Here is a 5,912-nt window from a genome sequence, read left to right as displayed (position 1 = left end):
CTCTGCCGCGGCAGCACTGCCGGCTGCTATCAAAGCAGATGTGCTGCTGCTCCTCCTCCTCTTTCACCTCCTTTCACCCCCACCCCCCGCCTTTCGGGGACCGTCACGCCCTGGAGTGAGTGCAGCCGGCTTGTTCCTCAAAGCTCCTTGTCTCCGCCGATCAGCTGGGTGAGCCCTGGAACTGGAACCTGGACTGCCCAGTGTGTTGACTTTACAACTCCGCTGGGGTGGACTCGCAGCCTGGCACTTAGCTGCCTCTTAATTCTGAGCGGCACCCGTGGATGCAGCCGGCTGCTGGCTCGGGGATGTTTACTTACCCTTGCTTTGCCTGAAGAGAGCTGCTGTTTTTAAATTTTTTTCCTCCAAGCAAGCCCAGAACTTCCATGAGCAAAAGAGTCAGAAGAGGGGAGAGGACACTGGCGTTTTAATTGCTCTCGCCCTCCCTAACCTCCTCCTTCCCTCTCCTCCTGGCTGGCCCCATGGATTACCTGGGAGATAAACTCACAGTGGCTCAGACCCACATGACCCAGTGGATGGGCACCGTGAGGAGGTCCTTCCAGGAAGCCCTCAATTTGGTGACCACCACGGTGGGCCATGAACGGACGAGTGCAGAGTCGGGCAGCCGGACCCCCTTCAAGCGTACCTCTTCCTTCCGACACCTGGCTTCCCGGAGTCGGGAATCCTTCCGCCGCTTCTCTGCTCGCAGCCAACAGAGATTTTCTTCACTGAGGAAAAGGCACACAGATTCGGAGCCGCCAGATATTGTAAGCTTATTATGTTTTAAAAAATATTAAAACAACACTGAAAGCTCCTCCCCTCCAGTCCTCCCAGGGAGGGGGTCTCAGACATCAAACCCGGGAAGTTACTGCTCCCAGAATAGTTGTCAGTCAAAGCCCAGGCACTTCCTGTCGCCTGTACCTGGGAAAGAGGCACGTAGCAATAATTCCTCTCTCTCCCGAAGTCGGTCAGGAAATTTTTGCTGGATTCGACGTCTGTGTGGACAGGGCCAGCGCATGAGTTTGGCTGAATTTGCCGGTTGATTTATGTTTAAGTGTGAACACCCCAGCTCCGGACACGAAAGCTCATCCTTCCCCCTATTTTTAGGGTGGATTAGTGGCACCTGCCTCATCTCCTCTCACCCTCCTAGGAAGCACAAGTGGCCATGTCATGTGCACGCTGAGTTGTAGTTTTTGTCGTTCTACCGAGCTTTCGTTGAATTGCCGAGGAAAGGGCCTTAGGAGACTGAGATGGTGGGCGAATTTGCCCGCTGGCCGTGAACCTGGGGCTTGGTGTGAGTGGGCCAGGGCGGCAGGCCTTTATTTCTTACTCAGGCAGACTCAGGAGGGCTTGGATTGGGACAGCAGGGTGGAATGACAGCTAATGATGAAAACCTCGGCCTGTGTCCTGCTGGGGGACAGTGCAGAAACAATCATAAGGTCCTTATGGTGATTTGGAGAGGTGGGATTGGGCCCAGAGAGTGAAAGTACCTACCATGGGGAAGCACAGTGAGCGAGTGGCAGAGCCAGGTCTGGAACCCCAGGCTCTGACCTCCCCATTCACGGCTCTTTCCAGTCCAGCTCCCGGCAGATGTTCTCCCCAGACCCTCCCGATTATTTCAGGGCTGCCCACATCACTGACCAAGCGTGAGCCTAAAGAGAGGGCCTGCCATTTTCACATAGGAGACTTCTACCACCTGACTGTGTTGGCCCAGTTTGTGGGAGCACCTGAGGACAGGCGAAGGGCTAAGCCAGCCCCTTTTTCTGGGTTCCTCCTAGCCAGGAGTGCTGTAGTCATTAAGAGACTCAGCATTTAGGGAGGAGCCCTGAGCTGGCCCTCCTTTCACTCGAGGTGGCAGGGCTCACAGCTGCCCTGCCAGGTGCAGGGGCTCAGTATCCCCTCTGCTGGCCCAGAGGTGTGGTGACTCACCCCAGGCCATACAGCAGCTGGAGCAGGCAAGTGCAAATGCAAGGCAGGAGCCGAGCACTTGGGCATGACATGTGTCTCGTTCACAGGACGTCTCCTTCACAGTGGGTCTGTGCTCCTTTGTGGCCTTGGACAAATTAGTGGGGCTTAAATTTACGAGACAGATTCCCCAACCTCTGAAAGTTGTGACTTGGCACAGGGAAAAAAGGCCCCTCATTCATTCTGTCTCCCTCTGTGTGTATCTCTGCCTCTGTGATGTGTCTCTCTGCCTTGCTCTGTCTCTGTTGGTTTCTCTGTAAGTCCTGTTCTCTCTCAGGGTAGGGGGTTGGTGACAGGCAGGCTCTGTTGGTATCCCTCTTTCCCCACCCTGGGGAGTGGTGTGACCATGGGCATTGGCCTGAATCCCCTAGGCCTCTTCCTGTGTTACAGGTTGGTGCCACCGGAGCAGCTGCCTCTCCAGCTGGTTGAATAAATGAAGTTGGGTGGTGCAGAGCCATTCCCTGTTGCATTGGGATGCCACCAAGAGTGTAAATACATGCTAAATACATTCAAGCTTCAGGCTCCTTCCCATGTAGCCACACTACTGTGTGGCAGGCACCAGCTGGCCTTGGCCTTGACAGCTTGAATCAGACTCCTGGCTGAGGAGCCCTGACCCATTCTTAAGCCTCAGTTTCTTCCTGTGTCCAATGAGGAGAACCAAGTGCTAGGTATGAGATTGAAGCAAGCCCCGGGCACAGTGCCAGGCACACAGTAGCTGCACACTTGTGAGTGCCCTCTCTCTGTTGCTTGCCTAGACACTCTGCCTGAGCAGGATAAAGGCAGAGTTGGGATAGGAACACGTGCAGTCTTGAAGAGAAGTCAACGAAACGCAAGGCCAGGGACCCCCTGCCTGGGGTTGAGTCCTGGCTGTGCCGCGTCCCAGCTGTGTGACCTTGGGCAGACTCCTTCCCTCTCTGTGCCTTGATTTCCTCCTCTGTGAAATGGGGATGATCGTGCATTGATGTGCTGGTAAATGCGTGGTGGGCGTGGCTGTTCTTAGCTTGTGGTGCTTAAAAATTAGTTCTTGCAGCAATCAAACCTTTCCTCTCAAACCGTCCCTTCAAAGATTTTCAATGAGGTGAAAAACCCACATACGCCCTTTTTACTCAGGGACTTCACTTAAATATTCATTTTATGGGAAGAAACTTTTTAAAGCCACAGACAATGACTTAAGAGTTTGGGACAACAGCAGTATCCGTGGCTGGGGCTGGGAGGGGGCAGGATTTTAGTCTTTCCGACCTTGTACGTGATTTATCTCAATAATCCATTCATTTCATCCTGGTTCCTGCCTCCGGCTTGTATTTACTCAGAGCAGTGTGGAAGAATCTACTGCGGGCATAAAACAACCCTCAAAGGCGTGCCCTGAAATGTTTTCTAAAGCCAGCCTTGAAGTAATTTGCTAATGGCCTGCCTGCCTCTGTGTCCAAGGGATAAAAGGGGGAAAGAGGGAAAACAAATGCTTTGTCTCTGAGCCACAAAGGCAGGAAGAGGCACGTTTGTGCTGCAGTCCCGTGTGAGCCTGAGAAACATGCCTGGTACGCCAGGTTTAGCTGAGGAGACAAGGTGGACTCCAGTTAGAGGCCAGACAGAAAATTCCAGAACCCAGGAACAATGGCAATGGCACAGGGGCCAAGACTGCAATAAAAGTGGGAGGTGGGGGGATGTCTGAGGCCACGGGGTGCCGCCCCAAGAGGGCTTTGGAGTCAGACAGACTTGGGCCTGAGTCTCAACTCACCACCACGTGCAAACTGAGTGACCCTGGGCAACTTAAATCACCTCTTTCAGCCTCAGTGCCCTCATCTGAAACATGGAGATTCAGCCGGGACTTGTCTGGTGGGTGGTTCAATGGGACAGAGTAGACTAAGAGCCAGCACAGTCCTGGCATGCAGGAGGTGCTGAATAAATGTTCTTTCCACGTTGCCTTTTGGGGGACTCAGACTGTAACGTGAGTCCCACCTTCCTAGAAGGCTAGACTGGTGCCTTAGGGAAGCAGAGTAAGAACCTAATCGACCTGTATTTGTATTTACTGTGTGCAGGGCTTCATGCTAAGCATCAGGTGCATATAATTTGTGTGTCTTCATTAATTCACTCATTTTTTTCTTTCAACTAGTATTTTTATTTATTTATTTATTTATTTAGAGACAGAACCTCAGTTTGTCACCCAGGCTGGAGTGCAGTGGCACAATCTCGGCTCACTGCAACCTCTGCCTCCCAGGTTCAAGTGATTCTCCTGCCTCAGCCTCCCCAGTAGCTGGGATTACAGGCGCCCACCACCACACCGGCTAATTTTTGTATTTTTGGTAGAGACAGGGTTTCACCATGATGACCAGGCTGGTCTCCAACTCCTGACCTCAAGTGATCTGCCTGCTTCAGCCTCCTAAAGTGCTAGGATTACAGGCGTGAGCCACTGCGCCCAGCCTATTTTTATTTATTTATTTTGAAGACAAGGTCTTGCCCTGTCACTGGGGCTGGAGTGCAGTGGCATGATCCTAGCTCACCACAGCCTCTATCCCCTGGGTTCAAGCCATCCTTTTGTCTCTGGAGTAGCTGGGACTACAGGTTTGTGCCACCACACCCAGCCATTTTTTTTCTTCTGTGTAGCAACAGGATCCTGCTCTGTCGCCCAGGCTGGTCTTGAGCTCCTGGCCTCAAGTGATCCTCCCACCTCAGCCTCCCAAAGTGCAGGGATTGCAAGCATGAGCCACTGTACCCCGCCCCCTCCACCAGTATGTATGTATGTATATATGTATGCATGTATGTATGTACTCTGTTGCCTGGGCCGGAGTGCAGTGGTGTAGTTTTGGCTCACCGCAACCTCCGCCTCCCCGGTTCAAGCAATTCTTCTGCCTCAGCCTTCTGAGTAGCTGGGACTACAGGCACCCACCACCACGCCCGGCTAATTTTTGTATTTTCAGTAGAGACAGAGTTTCACCGTGCTGCCCAGGCTGGTCTCAAACTCCGGCCTCAGGTGATGCACGCACCTCGGCCTCCCAAACTGCTGGGATTACAGGTGTGAGCCACCACACCTGGCCCCCTCCACCAGTATTTACTGAGTACCTACCACAACCCTGGTGCAGGAGAAATAGCTGTGAGCGAAAGAGACAAAACTCCTGCCTTCACAGAGCTGTCTTCTAGTGAGGCTGATAACAAAACACATCAGAATGTAAATGTGTCATATATGGGCTGCAAATGAGGGAACTACCTTAAAATATCAAGGGTCTGTCTGTAACCTCAAACTATTGCTGTATATCAGAGTTTCTCAGCCTCAGCTCTAATGATATCTTGGGCTACATAATTCTTTATGGCTGTGGGGGTAAGGGGTAGAGTCTGTGCATTGTAAGCTTTTCCCTGGGTTCCTACCCACTAGAAGCCAGTAGCATCCCACAGTTGTGACAACCAAAAATATCTCCAGGCATTGCCAAGTCCCTTCGGGGCAGAATCACAATGCCCCTCCCAGCCCCCATCCAGGTTTGAGAACACTGCTGTATATAATGTGGTGTGGGGCACAACAATTGTAGCTGGGGTATTCTCCCAATGACTTAAATATGGGGAGGAGGGCAGGGATCCCACATCCACTGAGCCTCTCCTACTTGCCGGGAACCACACAGCTGCCCCTATGGGTATAGCACCATACTTTGCGAATGGAGAAATTTGAAGCACAGAGGGGTGAAGTCACAGGCCTGGGGCCACACAGCTGGGGATCTGTGAAGTGGGGACTCCATCCAGCATGTGTTGGCCTTGCTGGGAGCATGACCACGCCCTGCACTGGGGATTCACTATTAAACGTCGGCCCCAGAGCTGAGCATTCAGTCCTCCAGCCCAAGGCTGAGTGGGAGTATTTGCTTCTGTGTTAATTATGGACTGGAATGGAGGCTTAAAATATTCAGCAGGGCTCAGCATCTCCCCCCACCAAACACACACACACACACACACACACACACACACACACA

At 52.5% G+C, this 5,912-nt stretch overlaps 1 protein-coding gene and 1 long non-coding RNA gene across 2 annotated transcripts in view; one reads left to right on the top strand and one right to left on the bottom strand.

The window, feature by feature from the left end:
• Positions 1–996, bottom strand: part of LOC105536060 — a 10,873-nt gene extending 9,877 nt beyond the window's left edge. The window contains exons 1-2 of the long non-coding RNA XR_001005535.1: positions 919–996; positions 489–725 (exon numbers count right to left, since the gene is read on the bottom strand). This is a non-coding gene — a long non-coding RNA (uncharacterized LOC105536060). The remainder of the gene's footprint in view (positions 1–488; positions 726–918) is intronic.
• The window catches only part of KIAA1671 (KIAA1671 ortholog), a 198,669-nt gene that overhangs the window by 114,539 nt on the left and 78,218 nt on the right, over positions 1–5,912 (top strand). The window lies entirely within an intron of this gene.

Source organism: Mandrillus leucophaeus, unplaced genomic scaffold, assembly GCF_000951045.1.
Source record: "Mandrillus leucophaeus isolate KB7577 unplaced genomic scaffold, Mleu.le_1.0 Scaffold154, whole genome shotgun sequence".
Lineage (NCBI taxonomy): Eukaryota > Metazoa > Chordata > Mammalia > Primates > Cercopithecidae > Mandrillus > Mandrillus leucophaeus.
The sequence above is the reverse complement of the archived record's forward strand: the minus strand, read 5'-3'. Positions and strand labels throughout refer to the sequence as shown.